The 24,875-nt window shown below is 42.3% G+C and overlaps 1 protein-coding gene across 10 annotated transcripts in view; it reads right to left on the bottom strand.

Annotated features, from left to right (window-relative positions):
* jade2 (jade family PHD finger 2) overlaps positions 1 to 11,995 on the bottom strand; it is a 204,093-nt gene extending 192,098 nt beyond the window's left edge. For 2 of the 10 annotated variants that reach the window (XM_038795877.1, XM_038795868.1), the window contains exons 1-2: positions 11,042 to 11,333; positions 5,407 to 5,541 (exon numbers count right to left, since the gene is read on the bottom strand). The gene's annotated coding sequence lies outside the window, so the exon portion shown is untranslated. Of the gene's footprint in view, positions 1 to 5,406; positions 5,542 to 10,207; positions 10,410 to 11,041; positions 11,334 to 11,420; positions 11,489 to 11,797 lie in introns of those variants that run through there. The other 8 variants (XM_038795870.1, XM_038795869.1, XM_038795873.1 and 5 more) reach the window with 8 other exon arrangements.
* Between the last annotated feature and the right edge of the window lie 12,880 nt (positions 11,996 to 24,875).

Here is a 24,875-nt window from a genome sequence, read left to right on the forward strand (position 1 = left end):
CATGTCCCCAACCCTCCATTTGTGCTTCATCTCCACCTCTGCCCAACACTTGAGCTCAAAACATGTTACTGATGGTAACTGTGAACACATTCTTAATGCAGTCATATGAGTCCTTTGTTATGTTAACAATTAAAACTTTTTTTTTTAAAATAGGTCACTATCTCCATTACAATGGCAATGTCACTCAAATGCATTAATAATTCAACTACTATTATCGCGAACAATAACTTGTCTCTAATTGCCACATTCACATTATTGAGCATCTCAGTTGTTTCCCCTCAAGTCAACTTTACTCTAGCTTCTGCTCAGCATTTTGTTTCTTTTAATTTTGTCTCATCCCTCCTCCTGTTTAGCATTTCCAACCGTTAACGTCAGATTGCCTCCAAAATTTCACCTTATGCACTGTAACACACAAAAAAACGCTAAATCACTTTTGTCTGTGGCTTTCTTCGATCATATTAAATGTATATCATACTTACACACAGATTTAGAATTGCTTACTTTCCTGCATTCTCCATTCTTAACTGACAGAATTTTAATTTGATACATTTTGGAGCAGAAATGGTCTTGGGCTGGTGTTAAGTGGGCGATATGGCACTGACCACCTGTTATAAGCTCAGCTGGATCGTTCATTCTACGGAGGTGAATGGCACTGACATCGAGCAGGGAGTATAACGGATGGTCATTATAAACAGAGCCAGCAGATGAGGCTCGCCACTGGCAGCATGAAATCAGAATAGCTGTCCAAGTCAACTACTTTCTTTAAAATGCTGTCTTCACTTGTTTTATGTCTGCTCAAACAATTCCACCATCCATTCTACAGCTGTCACCTGCATCTTCAACTAAATGGACTGAACAACAATTCCTGCAGCATCAGTGACACAGAAACCACAAAATCACACTGCATTCAATTTGCTCTACGTATTATAGCTAGCACATGTGCTACATATGTGTTAAAGGGTAGCCAATTTTGTGTTTGCATGGATAGATATGACCCCAGTTCTCCGAAAGCATTGGATCATTCCCAGGTTCTACCAAACCCTAGAATCTTACCAAAGCCTAAGATTGCCATCAGAACAATTAAACCACACATCCTACTAAGCACTCCTGAGTAACATATCCCAAAAGGTCCATTTTAACAGCATCTGCTTGTATTTTCTTCAGTTTTGAAGATGGTACAGGATAAAAATTAAATACACATGTAAATGAAATATATACAAAAAGGCTCCTTATCTAGGCTTTACATAATAATGTAGTTCAACGCCCAAAGCACCAGCAAAAATTGCCGGATTATAAAAGCCATAATTCAATTTGTCCATTTACTGAACATCATGGCCCTGATATTATTCCCACTGTAGCATAAACATCCCAACTGTTGTTACAAAAAGCAAAATAAAACTTGCATTTGTATTCCATCTTTCCTGTCCTTGACTTCAAAGTTAATGAAGTACTTCTGAACCATGTTTACTGCTATTTTATAGGCAAACAAAACATCAAATCCTTGGCCTCACTATAAGCAATGCCTGAGGAGTTCTGCTAGCTTTATTTAAAATCACCAGTTGTTTTTTTCTTATTTTCCAAACAATTCAGTTTTATTTTTACATTAACTGTATTGTGAACAAGACTTGTCTGAAAATGTCACTCTCTTCAACATATACTTTCAGTAAAATGAGTGCAAGTGTGCTGTGCAGTCCCATTATTCACCACACTGATGCACAATATTCATTCCCATGTACTGCTCAATGTGATGATGTATTGGAAGTAGTTGTGGAAAACTCATGAGAAGATGTTTACGATTCCACTTACCGGCTATTTCAACTTGTTGCAGATCAAAAATAGCCTTTTTCTGTTCCATGTTAGTTATACTGGCTCTGTGTGCCTCTATTTTTGAGGGCCACTTGAGGGCCATTTATTTCTTCTTTATACTTTCCCATTTACCTCACTACCAGAGGCAAAAGTACAGATATCAGTGAGCAGAGGCTGTTGTTTTCATTAGCCCTCGGAATCCCTTGTGCACTAAGAAGAAGACCACAGCAAGTCACTCTGCATCTTGGCCAGTAGATCTCAAGATCTCAATATCTTCAGAGCCAGAATTCTTGAAAGATGCTCATCCTTCCTTACAGCTGGCAGTATATATTCCTCAATTTCAACCTACAGACCCAACTCTGCCCAAAAGGATGATGGAATTTATAACTCTACCGAATCCAGCTTTCATCATCTCCTTCAATGAAGCAATTAAGTTACTCTCCAGGTTATTGTTGTGAAGGATCCTCTGTTTCATCAGTGGCTCTCTAATGTCAAAATCACAAAGTAACTCTGTAAAGTACAGCGACATCTAGTTCTACAACCACAAATATCCCTCTCCCTTCCTCGCTGGTAAGCAGTGAATCATCCTATGCTCTCTTGCAAACTCACTGATGTCCTCCAAAGCGCTTTAGGAAGTGTATATGGTGGTCCTGCAACACCAGATTGCTCCTACTGAGGTTATGGTCTTTCTGCAGATAGAGCCACAGGAAGTGTGTGTGTCCATTGTCTTACACAGCATGGGGCTGGTTTAGCACACTGGGCTAAATCGCTGGCTTTTAAAGCAGACCAAGGCAGGCCAGCAGCACGGTTCAATTCCCGTACCAGCCTCCCCAAACAGGTGCCGGAATGTGGCGACTAGGGGCTTTTCACAGTAACTTCAGTTGAAACCTACTTGTGACAATAAGCGATTTTCATTTATTTTCATTTCATTTCACTGTTGTAATGACAGTCCATGTCACACAGCAAAACACGATGCCCTGAACATGATGCAAATGAAAATGATTACCACAGTAAGTATACTGTCATCTGCATAAGTATCTCCCCGACTCTGTATTAGCAAACACCCTAGGATTTACATGTCAGGTCCTCTTACTGGGTAAACGGTTCTATTTGCTTTGCGCCCACCACCAGTCCTAACACAGTCGTAACTCCTGAATACTGTTGTGTACCTAAAAATAACAGCAGGGGCAACACGGTAGCACAGTGCTTAGCACAATTACTTCACAGCTCCAGGGTCCCAGCTTCGATTCCCGGTTTGGGTCACTGTCTGTGCGGAGTCTTGAGGTTCTCGCCACATCTGCGTGGGTTTCCTCCAGGTGCTCCGATTTCCTCCCACAGTCTAAAGATGTGCAGGTTAGGTGGATTTGCCATGATAAATTTCCCTCAGTGTCCAAAAAGGTGAGGTGGAGTTACTGGGTTACGGAGTTAGGGTGGAGGTGTGGGCTTAAGTAGGGTGCTCTTTCCAAGAACCGATGCAGACTCGATGGGCCAAATGGCCGCCTTCTGCACTGTAAAGCTCTATGATAACATAAGTATCACCTGTGATGTGATTTTGGGGAATACGGGAGTGCTTCACCACAGTATATAAATTACATTAAAACATTTTTTTAACTGAGTCGCGTGGGGTAATGTCTATTTGTTATTGTATATTCTCTTTTTGCACAATATTAATGTTCACTCCAGTTTGTTTTGTTATTATTGTTACTATTGTCTTGTTATGAAAATTTCTGCAAAACCTTAATAAAAATACTCTTTTTTTTAAACTTATAGCTGAAGATGGCAAAGGAGATTCAGTTATTTGTATCTTTGTAATACAATCTTTCTCAGATCCTAGTAAGCAGGTCTCCCTACACTCTTACCCTGACATAGCAATGTAAAATAATTTACATTCATCTCCATGTCTATCAGTGTGATGGGTCTGACAACGATCTTCATTGCTTATCTGAATACTTTTCTTCAAACTGGACACCTTCCTCCAAGGACATACCAAAACTCAGGTGAATATGTGGATGAATTGCTCCCCTCACCTGTTGCACCTTCTGTTTTGTGATGCTTTGCCCTTCTGACCTATAAAATGCATTGTTGCATTCCCTTATATTGTTCACAATGCTTCAGAGTTTATCTCTCCCTCATCAGTCCTGCAATTTGTGCACTCCACAGCTGGACTGATGTGCTGAACATTGTTTACTGTGAATACATATCTATTGAGCAGATTAATCAGTGATATGGCACCAACAAAGCAGGTTTTCACATTTAGCTGCTTTATACATTTGATAGAGTGAGGTATGCATTTTCAGTTAATACAATGAGGGTTAAAATGACCAAACATAGACTTAATCAAAACTTCAATATAAACTTTGCAGACTTTGTAACACAACATTTGGAGTTCTGCAGTTGAACTCAAAATGTTAACTCTGTTTCACGCTGCCAGAACTTTGATCTTATTTCAGATTTCCAGTATCCGAAATACTTTGCTTTTACCTGTATTTAGAGTGTTAAAGTTTGAGTTCAGTGTGGCATTGCTAAGGCAGCAGAACACTGGATCACGCACTGAAAAATAACTCCACAAACAGTGTGCTGTCAATCTCAGCCATGGTTTGAAACCAACTAAAAGTCAAACACCTCCCAAACAGAGGGCAGGAGGGTCCCTCTGTGGAAACCCTCACATAAAATACTTCCAACTGAGTCAAAAGGCACATCAGCATCCCAAAAAGATTGGTGAGCACTGCCAATAGGCCACAAGGGCAGTAAGACAACAAACACAAGAGAGGTGAAGAAATCCAAGTTTAATGCAATGTCACTGGGTTAGTCAAAGGCCCAGGCTAATGCTCTGGGGGACATACAAACCATAGGAATTGGTGGAATTTAAATTTAATTAATGAAGCTAGTCTCAGGGGCAGCACGGTAGCATTGTGGATAGCACAATCGCTTCACAGCTCCAGGGTCCCAGTTTCGATTCCGGCTTGGGTCACTGTCTGTGCGGAGTCTGCACATCCTCCCCGTGTGTGCGTGGGTTTCCTCCGGGTGCTCCGGTTTCCTCCCACAGTCCAAAGATGTGCAGGTTAGGTGGATTGGCCATGATAAATTGCCCTTAGTGTCCAAAATTGCCCTTGGTGTTGGGTGGGGTTACTGGCTAATGGGGATAGGGTGGAGGTGTTGACCTTGGGTAGGGTGCTCTTTCCAAGAGCCGGTGCAGACTCGATGGGCCGAATGGCCTCCTTCTGCACTGTAAATTCTATGAAATTCTATGAAATGGTCACCAAGACAGCTATCATCAATTGTTGTAAAAACCCATCTGGTTCACTCATGTCCTTTAGGAAGAGAAATCTGCCATCCTTACCTAGTCTGGCCTGCATGCGACTTCAGACCCACAGAAATGTGGTTGACTTTTAACTGCCCTTAGCAAGCCACTCAGCTCAAGGGTAATTAAGGATGGACAACAAATGCTGGTCCTGCCAGCAATGTGCACATGCCATGAAAGAATAAAGAAAAAAAACTGATCCAGCTATTTACTTCAACAGTAGGATGAAAAGAATCATTCCACAAGTACTGGGAAGTGAGAATTCTAGTCAAGAATCAGAAATAGTAAGAAATGCTCACCTTTTGATACAATCTTCTGATCTTTTCAAAGAACTTGTCTGTTTTCCCAGATTATTTGCCCAGTAGCTACATCTTGTATTGCGGATTGTAACTGCATTTTCAATCAATCAGATGCTTCCACGAGTGTTAAGACATCTAAACGTAAACAGAAATGTTACCACATTGCTTTTACTCAAAATCTGGGTTTTGTAATAAGGTTCAAATCCAAGCACCACAAATAAAAGTGATTTTAATATGCTTTTTATTTTGCAATCATGAAAGAACATTTGCATTGCTTCGGTTTTACTTGACAACCTTTTAAAAAGTAGCAGAGTGGATAGAGCAGTGGGCTGCACAATGCTTTTCCACCTGTGGGGCACCTGCATTCAAATCCAGCTGGAGCTGGTGAATTGGGTCTCCTCTCTCTTCTAGCTGTAATGCATCTCCAAGCGAGTCAAGTTTACAGCAGTCGTAAATGAACTTCCACTAGTTTGTGTGCGAGTCCACAACACAAAATAGAGAGAATCAAAAATTGTCAGTCTTGTTTAAATAGATAATAAGAATGGTTATCAGGAAATGGAAATGTCATCCTGATATTGGGGGGGGGGGGGGGTTGTTACATGGGCGCTAAGTGTTTGGGCTTTAAATCACAAAGGGCAAAATATTCCTGCGTTAAGTGTAGCAAAACCTTAAAAGTGATTCCCTATATGCTTGATTTTAATGCTCCATTTAATAAGCAGAGAATATCTTCCCCACTGTTGGGGCATAGCAGAGAAAACTTTCTTCTTTTAAGAGAAAACAGGCAGTATATGTTTCAGAGTGTAATGGATCATAGAGTACCGGACAGGAAGAGGAAGCAAATTCCTCACTGATCAGTTTTGTCAATAAAGTTACTCACATTATAAACTGCCTCGCTGAAATATTACAACTTAAAGGGATTAGTGGTCTGTAGGAACCTTTCAAGTGCACATTTAGCTGTACAGCAATAGATTTCTTATATACAAATGTGGTAAAACCCACCTGGAGGCAATTCAAAGAATAAAGCTTGCAGTGGTATCATGATACATACAAACCAATTTGAAATCTCAATTTTGCTCTTGCACAGTAGTGCTGGGGAGGGGTAGCAAATTGAATTTTAGTGGAATTTTCTAACTGACATTCTTATGAGTGTTTATCCAGGATCCACACTGCTTTAATACGAGTCATTTTAACTGGTTTGGAAGGAAAAATAGACTATTCATAACCTTGTGCATCCCTTACCAAAATTGAACCTTAGTAAGCAGAAGTAAGAAAACATGAAATTGAATTTACAAAAGGTTTATGTTGATTGAACAGCAAAATAAAGTACTCAAGATATACGCACATGTCCATCATTTAGTAATCTGAGGGGTCAGAGTAATCACTGAAAATCAAGGAAGCATTCTACCGAGCACAGCAAAAAAGACCCATAGCAAAACTGGTATGACGGGCAGTAAAAGTCCTCCAGTGTCGGCAGCCACCCTCTATGTACAGAAGTGCCGAAGACCTAAGCACAAGAGTTAGCTGCTGACCTCACCAAGCAGCTCAAGTGGTTATGACAGTGGCTTTTACCTGACAGTGTGGAACTATGTCCTATCTACAAAAAACAGAACAAATATAACCCGACCAATTAATGCCCTATCAGCCTTCCCCAATTAACAGCAAAGTGATGATTAAAGTGATCCAGAGTGCCACCTACTTACCAGTTGTTCAATGATGCTCATTCTGGGTTCTGCCTAACCACTCATTACAGTCCTGAATGAAATATTTCCACAAGGGTTCACTGCCAGAGTAAAAGTAATAGTAACCTTTGTACAACAAGGAAGCATTCCACAAAACATGGCACCAATGGGTCCTAGCAAAACTGGTCAAGAGGGATCAGAAGTTAAATCCCTCCAGTGGCTAGAGACAGACATGACATGAAAGGAAAATAGTCAAGGTGCCAACCTGCCGACTGCGCTGCTAAAATTATTCAAGACAGTGTTGTGGGCCACGCCATCTTTAGGTGCTTCATCAAAGGCATCATAATATCAAGAGTGAGACATTTACCAGTTAGTTAATAAGGCTTAGCTCCATTCACATTCCTCCGGGGGGGGGGGGCGCAAATTAAGTGAATTTCATCAACACTGCAGCTTGAAACTGCAGTACAGAAGCTAGGTAGTCTGCAGGAAATGCGACATCTTCTAATCCCCTCAAAGCGTCTTCACCATCTAAAAGTGCGATGGCATTGTCACCACTCACTTGGATGAGCACCATCCAGGTCAGAGCAGTTTGTCAGATTTGTGTCACTTATCCTGGACTCAATATCCACATTGTCATCACCGGCACACTATGATTGCAATATGTACAATCTACAGGGCACGGTCTACCAACTCATCATGATTACTTCTTCCCCTGCAAGTTCTACCACAGAGAAGGTTACTCTTGGGAGCATTATTACAACTTTCAAGTTCCCCTCCGGGTCATGCACCCTTCTAACTTGGAAATATATCCCCATTCCTTTTCTGTCACTAGGTCCTGGAATCCCCTACCAGCACAATTACAGCAGTGGTTCAAGCAGAAGGCTCATCAACAAATTCTCAATGTCGCCAAAGATTAGCAATAATGTGACCTTACCAGAGTCACCCTCATCGATTAATAATCTTTTTAGAAACTTGAGCAATCATGCTGCACTCATCAGGTATTTGTTTCTCGGTCTTGATGCCATTGCATAAAAGGATTTATGAAACTGCAAATATGTAGTCAAAATAGGTTATTAATTATAGGGGTCAATAATTTAGCAGATTTATTCCAATTAAACCTGACTACCTGCTTTGGCAATTAGTTTTGGAATAATCCCATTTACAGGCTCCTCTGACAGTACACAATTCATCCACTGATTATAAAATTGACATCCAAGTTGGTACTGTACATAGCAAGCAAAAATTGTTTAAAATCCATCTGCTTCCTCAGGTTATGCAAGTTCAATTTGTTGGCTGTCACATCAATCAAAAACGATCTTTATTTGAGGGCAAATTATTGAATTTTGTTGCATTTTGTCAATCTTGATCTCCTCAGGCTACAATTAATAATGGACACAAGAACAGGTGGACTATATGCTTCGTGCCTTCCAACAATATCAATCTAAAACCCACCACTAGGAGGTGTGCAAAAGCCACCCTGGAACAATTCTCCAGGATAGAAATTCATTCACACAAATAGAGGTTGAGTTGTTGCGGAAGGGGAAGACGACGTGGTCGCAATCAGAGGTGAGAAGATGAACTATTACTAACAGTGGCCCATGGTTTGAATATGGAAACCGTCACTCAGCTCCAGATTCAGGTGTGTGATTTTTTTTGTAAAGTTTCATCTTTTTAGTGGCGATACCTTAAAAGGACCCACTGGTTTGGCCAAAAGTAGACCAAACTTTCTTCAATAAAGAAAGTCCAATGTCAGGTGCATTTGGGCAGTGTGTCACAAAGGAGAATTAGGTCTTCTAATTACATAAACAAGGGACGTTCTCTGCCTGTATCAGACATGGGCACTCGAAACCCTTTTTTTGCCTATACCAATATCATTCCCCATAACATAACTAGTTCACAAAATCTACATAGAACATTAAAATTGCACCTATTGCAATTATGCCACCATGTCACTTCATGCATTATCTGCACACCATCAATCCACTGCAATTCATTTCAAAACAAACCAAGTACACAGACAAGAACTGCAAGTACTCCAATGATGTGCCCCTTTTTGCCCACTGCTCACAAACAAATACAGGGCTTTATAAAGGATACTGCAGTTGATTATTGTACACAGTTCATTGTTAACTCCACTTTCATGTTACATCTAGAAGTAATCTCAGGCATAATACTGACCTCTAGAGTTTCCACTTCCTTTTAACTCATGCATGTGATCACAGCTTTTTAAAAATGTCTTTGCCCTTCACTAAAGCAAGGGAGGAACACAATACACAAACCACAAGAACAGCAGTGTGCAAAGTGATGCAAAGCCAAGAGATGCTCAAAGAGGGAGGGCGAACCACAGTACAACTGTCACATTTCCCTCTCCATGTTTATACACTTTGTTTTTAAAAAAATTAACACATACTACTTTGACTACACAGAAACTTCAGAAAAGTAAATTCGCTGGTTTGAAACCCAGGCTATTTGCAAATACACCCTAAATGGAAATACTAACTTATTTTATCCTTAAGATTATAGGTTTCAATTATTGCCAGAGGGATTACAATCACTTCAAATTTATCTTGTGATACGGCAGTGTGAATAGTGCACACTTTAATCGAACAAGTGTTTGCAAGTTAGAAATCTCATCTTTCCTTTCCAATTAGAGTATCAGCATATTTTAGAAACAAGTTGCATACAATGTGGTGAGAACCTCCCCCCCCCCCCCCCCCCCCCCAGTACAAATTAGCTTTGAACATGGACAATCAGAAATTGACTTTGCATTGAACTCAAGAGCTGTTACAAAAAAATATTTAGTTGCTTTACTGTTTGCATACTTTGCAAATTAAGGTGCTGAAAGTATTTTCTTTTACTTCCTCTACCACCGCCTCCCCCCACTTAAATAAAAAAGGTTCCAGCAAGGAGAGAGTTAACTTAGGTCAAGGGGCCCTCCTCTTCCTCAATCTGTGGGCTTCCAACGAATGCGTGATGCAGTTTACAGGTCAAGTGATTGCCACACGACATCAGGCAACAACACGTGTGCATCTGTCATAAAGTTGTGCATCCAGGCAGTTTAAAAAAAAGAGGAGGGGGAAATCGGCGTTGATCAAGTGTTAAAAACGTGCTGCAAGTTATACCTGCGTGCAGAATTCAGCAACTTTTTTTTGCCTTTCTTCCCCCTCCTCCTTTCTTTTCGGTGGCTGTTGCTGGAATGACTGGAGGGGGGGGGGGGATAACTGAGGAGCCACGCCTCCCCCCGGTGAACCTGAGCGCAGCGAATTCGGGATAAACAAGAGCCACCTCCCCCTAGAGTCAGCAGCGCAGCTTGCACTCAGGAACCTACATGTACACAGAGAGAGACCATTTATTAAACGTATTATTTTTTTTTAAAAACAGCTCCTACGTTGCAAACGGTTGTCCCAATACCCCGCGGATCGCGCAAATTCAAAATTATGCAACTAAATGAAGATGCATTTTGTTTGAAAAATAAATGCACATCATCCCTATTCACACCCCCCCCCCCCTCCCCTTCCCCACTCTCCCTCCCTCTCCACTCTCCCTCACCCTCCAACCCGTGAGATTTACATCTGTACACAAACCTCTCAAAACATACACACACACACACACAGCAAACACCCTCTTGCTTCACAGGGTGAGGGGGGGGGGGATGCAATAAAAAATGTCAACAATATTTTGGGAGTCCTGGACTGCAGTGACTGGTTGGTACACAGCTACAGGCAAGCGGTATAATATCCATAATACAGGGGGGGGGGGCAAAAAAAGTTGAGCCTGGTACTTCTAGTCCCCAAAAAAGTAAGAAGAAAAATGAGGGTGATTCTGCACGCGTTGTGCGTGTGGGGGGTGGGTGCAGATCCCAACCAGCCTCCTCCTCTCACAACCACCCCCCCCCCCTCCAAAAAAAATAAAACAGTTACTCAGCTCGCTACTTATAAACGATCAATAATAATTACCATGCAATTTTTTTTTGCTTGCTTGCTTATAGCTTCGGATCTTATGTGCCCCTCTCTCTCTTTTGCGGTGACTTGTCCTCGGGCCACGATGGTGATGATGATGATGGTGTTGTAATATGAATGCGATGGTGCTGATATATGTTAAAAAGCGGCGCAGGAGGAAACGCACATCGATCCGATGCACATTAATACATTTAAATCTCTCTCCTCTCTCTCTCTCTCTTCCCCCCCTCCCCTCTCTCTGTTAAAAAAAAACATGCAGTTACACAGCGCTGAGATGGCTGCCAATGAAATGCAATGGGCGCTCTCTCTCACACACACACACACATAGAGACACACACACAGTTTGCAGCTCCGCTTACCCCCCTCCCATTCCCACCTTTCCGATCACTTTAATGCAGGTTCCTGTTGCGTTCCCGATCCTCTCGCCTCCCCCCTCCCGATCCGGGTTTGTTTTGTGTTTTTTTTTGCATCTTGTGGCTTCTCTTCCCCCCCCCCCCCCCCTTACTCTCTCCTTTCTCTTTCGCTTACTTATCTTTACCCCCTTCAAAAAAAATCTTCCCTCCTTGTTTGTTTTTGGAGGGGGGGCGGTAGAAGTGCACTTACTGATCATTTGGAGAAAGGCGGGCGGAGGGAAGAGAGAGGGGGGGGGGAGTTATTTTTTTAATTTAAAAATGTTTTTTCTTTCAGTTATAATTTTTTTCTGAGGGGAGGGGATTGGAAACAAAAAGGCCGGGCGGCGGGAGGCAGACTCACTTTGGGAAATTTACCTCAAGCGGACGAGGCGATTTTTCTCTCTTTTTTTTGGCACGGGCGTACACTACAGGACCTAGCAACGATATAGCTCATACTTCAAAATCTTTTGGCGCCATATTAATGACGTACTTAAAATTGCCTCTTGGAAAAAAAGACAAGATCTCCCTGCGTCAAAGCCGGCGTCTTTTTTTTTGACTTAAAACATTGCAACGCACCAAAGACAGCTCGGGAAACTTGAAAAAAAAAACCCCAGAGAGTCGTGCACACGAGGGGAGGGAGAGGGCGAAGACCCGCGCCTAATTTTTTTAAAAAAAAATATAGGTGCAGATTATTTTTATTTATTTTGCACTGGTTTTGTCATACGGCACTTGTCAGCTTTCACCCCCCCCCCCCCCCCTTTTTTTTAATTTTGCGGACTGCGTGCATTTTTTTTTCCTCTTCACTATTCGATCGTGTTGGCAGAAGAGGGAGGGAGAGGCAGCACCTTTACTTTTCACGCTGAGAATCCTGACCCAGGTTATCATCCACCCGCAAGCCGATGACAGCTTGGGTGCAATGAGCCCCCCCCCCCCCCCCCCCCCCCAAACACTCTGGATATTAATCCCCCGAGGTGCGTTCAAGCAATAATAAAGTTGTCAACAACCTTACACTCGAGTGCACCCCATGTCACTTTTTTTTTGAGGGGGTGGTGTGTTTATCCTCTTGTTGCATTTCACAATTATGAACTAATTATTGACTATACCTATATATAAATTCAAAGGTGGACTGGGAAATGGTTTTGCCGTGCGAAACGCACGACAGTGAACATTCAAGCACAGGACAATTGAATGGGAATCTAATCACAATCCGAGTGAGAAAACATGGAAATCCATTACGCTTCTCTTTCATTACCCAAACTCAACAAGTTCCGAAAGTTTCAGCTACTATTTATTCTCTTGTGTTTTAAATATGTGCAGCGAGGAAGTAATACAGAGGTGGTCTCGCATGAAGGGAGAACTGGGTTTTTTTTTGCGCGCGTTTTAGTTTATTATATATCTTGTGCACACAATAGCACAAAGCGACAATAATGGTTTTCGTTCCAATATGTTGTGGCATGCGACGATCTAGGGATTTGTTCGTGGTGGAAGTGAGATGGAGCGTCTCTTCCTTTCAAGTGCACTGGTAGAAACTGCTTTTCATTGTGTGTAAAACATTCAAGGACTTTGCTTCCAACTGAGAATATGGCCTGGGAAAAGACAGCACAAAGCTCTTCAGATAACACGGTTTCAATAAAACACCAGGTTCATCCAAGTGCTTGAAAAAATGCCCTTTTCAAACTTTTATAGCTATATTCCAGGAAAGGGATCACAACTTGATAAACAACAAAAATACCTCACTTCGTAAAATAACTTTATTTCTAGTAAATGTTGTAGTTGAACTGATGTTTGTATTAGAAATGTGACAACTAAAATCTTTCAGGATGCAGTCAGTTTCACTGTTCAATTTGCAACACACAAAGGATTTGGATGAATTCAGTTAATCTCAAGTAAGTTCCTGTTACTAGATAGTGTTTTATTTTTATCAATATGCATGCTGTGATTTAACATTGAGTACAATTTCCATCATTTTTAGGATGAATTACAGCATCAAAATCAATATAAACTTCTATTTTATTATCAGATGAATGTCAATGTACTGTTCAATTCCAGTCCGCCACACTTCAAGTGCCACACTCAACCTTTTGTGTCACAGTTCAAAGAGTTAAGTTTTTTCTTAAAGATAAGTATATAGATGCTCTCCAGGAACACAGAATAGTGAAGCCAGTATCTGCAGTCTCTTAATTAGCTTGTTCAGTGCTTACTAACAGTGGCAGCCTCTTAAGTCTCCTTTACACAATCCCTGTGTTTGATTAACAAAATTAGACTTTACGGCCTTCATGGGACTTTCATTTACATGCCTGCAAAATAATACATTGTAATTTTTCATCATATAATACTTCAGTCCTAATAAAACATTGCATTCTCTGACTTACTGTGAGCAGTGCCATGGGTGATTTGTTATGTCTAGTGTGCATTATTTTGTAGCACATGTCAGAATGCAATTTCCTGCATTAAAGCTCAGAAGATATTGGGAGAAAAGCAAAGTTTTTTTTACATCATAAAATGCTTTTTACACACGAGTGCTAAATGCAACTTCTGACTGAACTAAGCAACTCACTTATTTAGAAAATAATGATATGCAGAATTTTGACTGACAGCCTGAAATGTGCGAGAAGCATACGATCTGTAATTTTCCCTCACCAAAATGAAATTAAACACTGATTAACCTCACTTTCTTCTGAATGGAAATTAAATTGTTTGGCTGCAAAGAGTCACAGTTTTATCTTAGCAGCAGAATAATTCATTGTGCATTATATTGTATAATGGGAGTAGGCCACTCTGCCCCTTGAGCCTGCTTCACAATTCAACAAGAGCTTTGCTCATCTTCCACCTCAATGCAATTTTCCCACACTGTCCCCATATCCCTTCATGCCCTTAATATCTAAAAGTCTGTCAATCTTCCTTGAACATATTCAATGACTGAGCCTCCACAGCTCTCAGCAGCAGAGAATTTCAAAGATTCACAGCCCTCCGAGCGAAGAAATCCCTCCTCATTTCAGTCCTAAATGGCCTACCCCTTATTTTGAGGCTGTGCCCCCAGTTCAAGTCTCCACAGCCAGGGGAAGTATCCTTCCTGCATCTACCCCGTTGACCTCTGTAGGAATCATGGACATTTAAATTAGATTACCTCTCATTCTTCAAAACTCTAAAGAATGCGGACCCAGTCTCCTCAATATCTCCTCATGGGACAACACCACCATCGCAGGGATTGGTCTGATGAACCTTTGCTGAATTCTCTCTATGGCAATACATCCATCCTTAGGTAAAGAGACCAAAACTGTTCACAATACTCCAGCTGTGGTTTCACCAAGGCTCTATAAGATTGCAGCAATAATGCTCCTATATTGAGAATACAGCATACCAACTGTTCTACCATGTGCAAACCACACAGGAGATCTTCCAATAGATATATAAAGTTGCATTTATCACACATCTTGTCTGTTATTTGTATTAATAAGACCATTTCTCTGCATCTCTTGCACCTGATTCTCTCAAATGTATCTCCTCACAGGCCACTATCCAGAATCTCAATCCTTCTGTGTGAACTAGTAATTCACATGTATTTCTTCCAAAGGCAGATAGGACGAGCTATTTGCTGAACAGTTCAGCACTGTCCGCAAGTACAGTGCTGAACTCCCAATCACTTGCCATTTTAATCCTCCATATCACTTGTGCCCTTCCTTCTCTGCACTTTTAAAATTTGTTTCGGAGATGTGACCATTGTTGGAAAGGCCAAAGTTTATTGTTCATCCTTAGTTGGCCAGAAGTGGTGCTGGTGGCCCACTTCTAGAACCATAGCAATCCTAATGGTGGTTGTGCTCCCACAATTTTGTACCAAAAGTCCAGTGTTTTGGCCCAGTGATGGCAATATCTCTCCAAGTCAATGTGGAAATGATAATGGAAGATGGAAAAAATAGTGTTTCCATGCACTTACTGTGCTCGTCCTTCTAGCTGGTGGAAGCTATGTGTTTGGGAATTATTGCTGAATTATTGGTGTTGTTGCAGTGCATTGTATAGATATCACACATTTCACCCATGGTTTTTCAGTTGTGGAATGGCTAAATGTTTAGGCTTCGGAGGAGGTGCTGATGAAGCAGACGGTTTAGACCTGGATGATGTCAACCTTCCTGACCAATGCAGCTGCACTCATTAGGCCAAGTGGAGAGTTTTCTATCACACTCCTGACTTGTGCTGTGTAGATCATGGCAAGGGTTTGCAAAGTCAAATGTTGTGTCACCCAATCTAGAATACCCAGCCTCTGACCTGCTCCAGCAGCCACGTGTTTCTTGGCGGCGCTCCATTCGCTGGTGGCAGTATTCTTTCTTCCTGCTGCTTCTCAATGAGATTTTCCATTTAAGCCATCTGGGGAACCTGCTGCCAGTAGGAAAAGAGAATCCCAATGGCTACAGAATGCCATTATCTTTAGGCCTTCTCCCCAGCTCTCACTTTCTCTTTAGAAGCAAGTGCTGATCATGTAGAATGGGTGTACCAGCGACTAGCACTTTAGGGATGGTGGGGATTCTGCTTTGGTGTTTAGGTTAGGGATCACTTTTGCTTCATGGTCCACAGGTTGATCTGCACCATGCGAATCAAACTCCATTTTTCTCCCAGATTTTCCAGGCTTTGCTCTCCCTCCCACTGCTATTTTTCATTAACCTATCACATCCTTTGGATTTTTTATGTCTTTTATTTCTCTAATTTCTTTCATCATACCCTATTTTGTCTTACACTATTGTCACCCCTGTCATTTAACCATTTCCTGTTTATGCCTTATGTTTCCTTGTGTATGTGGTTATTTTTTCCCTGCTCCCTCATCCCTTGCTCTGATTCTCCTTAGAAGTCGTTTATTTGTAATATCTTCCAGTTTTAACAAATTATCATGTACCTAAAATATTCAGTTAACTTCCATTAATTCTTCACAGATACTGTGAGGTTTCCAACACTTTCTGTTTTACTTCAGATTTCCTGCATATGAGCATATGAACAAAGGAACAGGAGAAGGCCATTCAGCCAAGTAACCCCATTTAATACAATCATGGCAGATCTGACAGTAATCTCAAATCAGCATCTCACCTATCCCAATAACCTACTACCCCTTGCTTATCAAGAAGCTATCCACCTCTGCCTTATAAATATTCAAAGACAGGGGAACCTCGTGATTCGAGCATGGGAATAGCAGCTTTTCTGTACAGCACTCACTTTATAATCTGTCTTTTATCCTGTTTTCCCGGCCCATCCTTGCCCAGCTAGTGAGTTAATAATTGTTAATATATCCCTGGAAGACTTTTGAATAAGTATTGGAGAGAAAATGCCGCAAAATGTGAAGAAACCAGGTGATAGAAGGGCGCAGTCGGATTTTGTAGGGGTGGAGCCGCCTTTTCAATATGGTGACTTGATCCTTGCAAGGTCTCTTGATCTGGCACTCTGTGTGGCGCTGAAAACATTAGCCGAGTAATAGATTAGAGACTCGGCTTACTGATGCAAAATTTGAGTGCTCATGAGGTCGAGCTGCAGATAACCAACAAGGGACTTGACGAAGCTGAGGAAAGACTCCTGAACGTCAAAAATGTTGCTTTCGCAGCTTAAGCTCATATTCACTCCATGGAAAACCTGCTGTGAGGCATGTCAGAAATCTTGGAAGGTTTGGAGAACCGAGGCCAGAGAAAGAATATCCGGGTCGTCGGTCTGCCAGAAGAAGCGGAGGGTGAGGGTTAAGTTCTTTGAGAACTGATTGCCACATTTTGTCAAGCTGGTTGTGAAAGCTGGGCGTTTCAAATTGGAAAGGGCGCACCGTATCCTTTCTTTGAGGCTGAAGGACAACCAACGCCCCAGACCTATAATCATTCACTTCCACAATTTAAAAGATCACCAGAGTCCTGGAGGTGGCAAGTCTTGGTGGAACGTGACTCCATGAAGGAGCAAGAATCTCCTTTTTCCAGGACGTTTTGGAGGTGACACAGGTGATGAGCCATCAATTGCACATGAGACGAGTTGCTGTACAAAAGTTAGGCTTTAATAAGCTAGAACTTAGCCCTGCAGTCGACTACAATAAATGGACGACTGCCGGACGTTCTGACTATTTATACCTCGGTATGGAGGCATGGTTAACTCAGCCTCTCGACCAATCGGAGAGCCGTCACATGACTGGTCTCAACCAATCGGTCGAGAGGCACATGACCAACCAGGGCCAATGGTAAGCCGGTGTTCTGCACCAATGGCAGACAGCTATGCAAATCATACCACCACAACAGGTGAAGTGTCGAGGCTTCGATGAAGTTTGAAGACAACTCAAGGTAGCTGGAATGAATCATGTCATGTATTATCCTGTGACGCTGAAAGTCTCTGCTAAGTCTTTCGATGATCCTTGGCCTTAAGTCCATAGAGGGCAAGGGGTTGGACCAATAATCTGCAGGTTTCAAAACTTGAAATCTGGACTTTCTCCCCGTAGTGTTGTAGTTTGTCTGATTTCCTTATCATATATCCTGTTTAGTTGGAAGTGTTAACATTTGAGTGCCGCATTGAATGTCTTTTTCTTGTCTGTAAGTGTTCCATGGATTTTTATGATTCATGGTAGCTGTGCTGCACGCTAATTATCAATTGTCTTTCCTTATTATATCCTCTCTTTAATCATATCAGAACCGAGGCGGTTAGAGAGTGCAGGTCTTCATGGGTGGGTTCAAAATGCAGGAGGGGCATTTCATTCCCATTCCCTTCTTAGCATTTTTCTTCTCCTCCTTGTTTAGAGGTTGTCTCCTGATGGTAATGACAGAATGGCCGTGGGGTTAGCTCTGCAGGTCCTCACCTTTGTTGAGGAATGTCCCCTTCGAACAATTGTGATCGTGATTCTTTTGCATTTCTGTTATGTTGGGATTTCTAAGTTGTTGACCATATCCTGCATTGGTACAGACAGGTTTTTTATCAAGAGAAAAACATGTTAGGGATCTTCTGGTACTCCTGGGGTTGCTTGAGATGGGGGAAGGGGTGTTATGCTGCATGGCTGAATGTGGCGCAAAAATCCTATTCTACTTTTTTTTCTGGCGGTCTACGCTATGGCGGCAACTAATTCTAAACTTTGCTCTTGGACTGTACGGGGAATTCATGATCCTATCAAAAGGAAAAATACCCTTTCTTTTCTTAAGAAGGAGAAAGTGGACATAGCCCTGTTACAGGAAACTCATTTGGATAACAAGGAGCCCTTAAAGTTAGTGCGGGAATGGATGAGGTAGGTGTTTTTTTGCTTCTTTCTCGATGAGCATAAGGGGGGTGGGGTGGCAGTTCTGGTCAAAAGAATGTCCCCTTCAAAATGGAGAATTGTCAGGCAGCATGGTGGCGCAGTGGTTAGTGCTGCTGCCTCACGGCGCTGAGGTCCCAGGTTCGATCTCTGCTCTGGGTCACTGTGGAGTTTGCACATTCTCCCCGCATTTTCATGGGTTTCGCCCCCACAACCCAAAGATGTGAAAGATAGGTGGATTGGCCACGCTAAATTGCCCCTTAATTGGAAAAAATGAATTGGGTACTCTAAATTTATTTTTTGAAAGATGGAGAATTGTGTTTAGAAAAAGGGAGGCAGGTAGGTCATTGTCACGGTGTTAGTACACGGAGAGTTATCTCAATAATGAATGTATATGGCCTGCTGAATTACGTCCCAGAGTTTATCACAAAGGCTTTTTCAAGCTATGTGGAGTTGGCCTCGGCTAACTCTTTTGTGGGTGACCACTTTATTTGTCATCTGAACCCCTTAATGGACAAGCTTCTGGTTACTAAAAATTCCCCCACTCTGCAGCTATAGAGCTTTTGCTTCGCTGTGAGAGGAAATGGGATATCTGGATGTGTGGAGGACATTGCATCCAAGAGATAGGGGGTGGGATTCTATATCCCGCAGCCCCCTTTTCCAGCGTGGTGCACCCCCGCCAGCAGCAGGATCATCTGTTCTGGCTGCCGACCAATGTGGATTCCTATTGTGGCCCTCCCATGCCGTTATGAAACCCGCGTGCGTGGGTGGGCTGCCGGCGAAGCGGAGAATCCCGTCGACGGAGATGTTTCTAATTTTGCAGCCCCTCATCAATGTCACACTCGAACTGACTATTTCCTTGTGCCTAGAACGATCCTACATTTCGTGTCCTCTTGTTCTACGGGTAGCATAACAATTGCTGACCGTGGTCGCATATTCCCGAAATCTTTTCTTGAGGCCTCCCCCTGCCCCCCCACCCTGTCTAGGTTATAATAGTTTGACACGTCCCTGCTCAGGGATAAATCTTTTATTACATATTTGAAGAAGTTTGAGTTTTTTTACTCGGTTAATTCCCTTTGTAATGTCACTCCTTCCACTCTGTTGGAGACCTGCAAGGCCTATCCTAGGCGGTTGGTTATTTCTTACACAGCTAACAAAAGGCAGAGAATGCTGTAAAACCAGCGCTGGTTGGAGGTTTGTTTGGCTGATGCAGAGGAAAAGTGCAGGAGCGCTCCTAGCAAGCAACTGCTGCAGGAGGTCAACATAGCTGGGGTGGTTCTTGATTCCTGACTGACACAGCAGGCCGAGAGAAGTTAAGGTTTGCAAAGCAAAAATTATATGAGTTTGTGAATAAGCCAATCAATAAGAGGATGGACTCTAGGGCTATCCCATCTGTGTGGAAATTGGGGAGGTAGGAGGTTAATGAACACTGAAGATATTAATGGAGCATTTAGGGATTTCTATGCTGAATTATATATGTTGGGTCAATCTGGTGATGTGATGGCACCTATGGAGCACTTCTCGGACCTCAAGGTCCTGTGGTTTCAGAGGATCAGCATTTGGCCCTTAGTGCTCCTATCTCTAAATATGAAGTGGCTGTGGCCATTAAGGAACCTCAGCCAGGAGGAAAAGCTCCAGGACCAGATGGTTGTCGGTGTGAGTTTACAGGGAATTTAAGGCACTGTTAATGGAGCAATTGGTTGGTATATAATGTCAGTCCTTTGAAACAGGTCTGCTGCCACCAATGCTTCGGGACACAAATATCTTCCTGATTTTGAAGACAGGCAAGAACCCAGAGGAATGTGCCTCCTGCAGGCCAATCTCACTTACAAATGTTGGATTGGATTTGTTGTCTAAGGTATTAGTAAGGCGGTTAGAGGAAATCCTTCTGATGATTGTTCAGGAGGATCATCTTGATTCATAAATGATAGGTTTTCCAGTAACAATGTTAGAAGGTTATTGAATGTGATCCAGGTCCTCCAGAAGTGGTCGCTGGACAAGCTGGTGATCTCCTTGGATGATGTGAGGGCCCTTCCTATTGATTCCTTTTTTTCCCCTTTCTTTATTTTTGCTGTTATCATTTTGATCCATGGATGCTTAATGGAATATATCTTTTAGTCGAGCAGAGGAAATGAGGAACTTTAAAGTTACAACATAGTACACTGTGCTAGCTTTGGACAGCAGAAGTCAGATTTTCCGGCACCCGAGAGATCCGGGGGGGGGGGGGGGGGGGGGGACTCAGTTTGATTGGTTGGCTGGTGGCCAATGAATTGGCCAAAAGGCCCTATTCTGCCCAGCCACAAGCAGTGATTGGGTCCTGTCTAAGTGGGATGATTTTCAGAGAGCGAAGGGAAACACGGTTGGAGACCTGAACACTCAGGCGAAAGGACCTGCTCTCCCTCGTGTTTTCTCCAAAAAAGCTGCTGCATTTCTGAAACTGCAAAGACCTGAATGAATCTACAGTGAAAACCATTACAGACTGGCAACAGAAATCTCAAACTGGAAGATTTATTATCTTTTTACTTTACATTTGCATTGGCCATAGAGCTGCTGGCGGAGGCTATGAGGTGGGACCCCTTGATATCGGGACTGGGTTGTGGGGAGAATCAGCATAAGATTACACTTTATGCGGATGATGTGCTGCTGTCTCTGCCAAAGCTAGATGTCTTGGTTATTGATGTGGTGGACAGGTTTAGTGTCGTGTCCGGTTCTAAGATTAAATTTACAAAATTGGAGGCTGTGTATGTGGGAACATTGAGGGGCAGATCTCCTCCCCTTGCCAATTTCCCTTTCAGGTGGTCCCCACTGTGGGGGTATTGGAATACCTGGGGTATTACAATTACTGCTTGTAGGCAGTTGTATGGGGTTAACCTTCCTCAGTCAATTGCTTCTATTTGGTGAGATTTGACGGCTTGGTCTTCCCTGCGGGTCTTATGGCTGCCCAGGATGGCCTTAATTAAGATGAACGTGTTGCCTGGATTACTGTACCCCTTGCAGGTGTTGCCAGTCTTGTTGGCAGCGAGAGTCATAAGCAGGTCAATGGAATGATTAGTTTGTTCCTATGTAATAGGAAGAAACCTTGTCTAAAGTTTACAAACTGCAGCTCCTTGGTTCCAAGAGGGGTTTTGGTGTCCCGAATATTAGGCTATATCAACTGGCCTCTCACCTTAGATTTATAAGAGATTGGGTTAGGAAGGACCCTGCCTCGATTTGGCTCAATATTGAAGCCGATCAGTCAGTTTACCCTTTGCAGGTCTTGTCATTTTATGGGAAACAGGACAGGTTCTGCAAGATGCGATAATCTTATTATTAATACTCTTAGAGACTGGAGGATGGTCCACCAACTAGAAGGGAGAGCTAATCTGACTTTCTCTCTCCCATCCAGGGCAGCCCAGACTTCCCATACGGGTCTTGTGGACCATGGATTCGATACTTGGAGAGATAGAGGCATTTGTAGATTGGGAAATACGTTCAATGATGCCCGCTTGTCATCCTTTGAGCAGCTATGCAAGGAATTTGACATCCAAAGACACTTATTTTTTAAGTATCTGCAACCTAAAGACTTTATCTTGAATAAGATCACCCTGCGTCCTAATTCCTCTATTCCCCCGGTGGAAAAAGTCCTCATTTCTGCTGAGCCTAAAGAGTTGATTAGCAAGTTTTATGATGCTTTGTGTTCTAGATCCTGGGGTAATACCTTGGGTACCTTGCAGTCTTGGGAAAAAAGACCTGGCAATTAATATTGATAAGGAAACACGGATATGGGATTATGCCAATAATATTTTGGCTTGCAATGGAATGAAGGAGGCGCAGTTTAAGATACTGCACCGTTTGCACATCACACACCGTCTGAGACACAAGTCTAATCCTGCCATATCCCCAATGTGCCGAAAGTGCCTGGTAGCTGAGGGTGATTATATACATTACATATGGACCTGTGTTAAGATTCAATCCTATTGGTCTGGTATAGTTAGGGAGCTTGAGAGGATATTTAACAGAGCCTTAGAGCTTAATCCTTTGTTCCAAATTCTGGGTCTTCCAGATGGGAGAATTACTGACATTAATGAAAAAAGGCTGTACAACATCCTAACTTTTGCAACGCGTAAAAATATCCTTTGCTCCTGGATCAGCGACAAGTATCCTTCAATTCAAAACTGGCATTTATTAGTTGTGGACTATATCCCTGTGGAACTCTTGATGACTGTGGTCCATTCGAAGTCTGATGCATTCCGTAAAGTTTGGGACCCCCATCTCAAATTTATAGGCGCAGCCTTGTCTGACCTACTCCTATTAGGTTTCTCTTGAGCCATATCATAAGTCTTGATCCCGCAAACATATAATTGTGCAGCCTGAGATGTTATCCAATCTTATTTATTTGGCCTTACCCTTTTTCTCCTCCAGTTGTTTTTTTTTGATTGATCCGGTATTAAAACTGGAGGCATGAGTTCAAAAAGTCTGTTCTTCTAAAGTAATCATGTCTGGTTTGTTCCTTATTTGCAACAATTCTTGTTCTGTACTGTGCCTGTTTTGCATTGAAAGTTTTTTTGTTGCGTTATTTGTAAAAAATAAAATAAAAATCAAATAAAAACATATTATTAAAAAAATTCAAAGACTCTGCTTCCACAAACTTTCCAGGAAGAGAGTTCCAAAGAGTCACAACGTTCTGAGTGAAAAACATTTTGCCTCATCTCCGTTTTAAATGGGTAACCCCTCATTTTTAAACAGTGACCCTTATTTTAGATACCCTTACAAGAGGAAACATCCTCTCCACATCAAGATCCCTCAGGATCTCATATATTTCAGGTTGTCTCTTACTCTTCCAACCTCCGGTGGATACAAGCCTAGCCTGTCCAACCTTTCCTCAGACAACAACCCACCTATTCCAGGAGTTAGTGTGGTAAATTTTCTATGAACTGTTCTGAACTTTTCTGAACTGCTTCATCCTTCCTTAAAGGAGAGGCGGTGGCAAGATGGCATTGTCACTGTACTAGTAAACCAAGACCCAGAGTAATGCTCTGGGGACCCAGGATCAATTCCCGCTACTGCAGATGGTGAAATTTGAATTCAATAAAAATCTGGAATTAAGAAAGTCTATTGATGACCATGAAGTCATTGTCAATTGATGTAAAAAAACATCTGGTTCACTAATGTCCTTCAGGGAAGGATATCTGCCATTCTCACCTTGTGTGGCCTACATGTGACCCCAGACCCACAGCAATGTGGTTAACTCTTAATTGCCCCTTCAAGGGCAATTAGGGATGGGCAATAAATGTTAGCCTAGCCAGCGACACCCATGTCCCATGATCAAATTTTTAAAAATAAGGTGCATCTGCAGTATTTTGCTCTTAATTTGAAGCGTTGTCAACTATAGGATTCCACAGCTAATCCCAATAATGGTTTAATCTGCTATCCTTTTTGTCACATCTCAGGTCCATCACCTTCTTTACTATACTTTATTGTCTGAATCTCTCTAATCAATTTTCTTACCCTTCCATACCATTGAACTTTCTCTAACCAATGTCACAAACATTTTTTATGACTGTGACAGTGATGCGTCATCCCTCCTCATCCTCTATGCAGTCTTTAACATGTTTGACTGTGCCATTATCCTCCAGTGACTCTTCTCAGTCCCCTTGGCTTCGTAATTCTCTTAACGCCCATGCACAGTCACTTCAAGGGTCTCCAATGGATCTATCCTCAGCCCCTTCTCTTCCTCATTTACATGTTTGCCCTTGGAACCTATATCCAAAGCCAAAGCTTCCCCACGCAGACTGATGCTGTCTCTCCATTACCAGCCTCCCGTACCAGCCTTCCCGAACAGGTGCCGGAATGTGGCGACTAGGGGCTTTTCACAGTAACTTCATTTGAAGCCTACTTGTGACAATAAGCGATTTTCATTTTTCATTTTCATTATCTCCCTCAATCACTCCACAGCCATTGAGTTTTCAGACTGCTTGGTTGACATCCAGACCCAGAAAGGTTGAAATCTCTTTAGTTAAACACCAGGAAGAATAAAGTCAGTATTTTATGCCCGCCTCCTTGATTTCATCCCTCCCTTCTTAGTCACTGTCTCAGACTGAACCAGACTGTTCACAACCGCAGTATTTTATCAATGCGGAACTGCTGCTATGGTGTTTGTTATAACCCCCATGGAGGTCACAGGATGAGGACCATCCGGTTTCCTGTGACCTCGACAGAATACGAACTT

Source organism: Scyliorhinus canicula, chromosome 4 (assembly GCF_902713615.1).
Source record: "Scyliorhinus canicula chromosome 4, sScyCan1.1, whole genome shotgun sequence".
In the NCBI taxonomy this organism is placed as follows: Eukaryota; Metazoa; Chordata; class Chondrichthyes; order Carcharhiniformes; family Scyliorhinidae; genus Scyliorhinus; species Scyliorhinus canicula.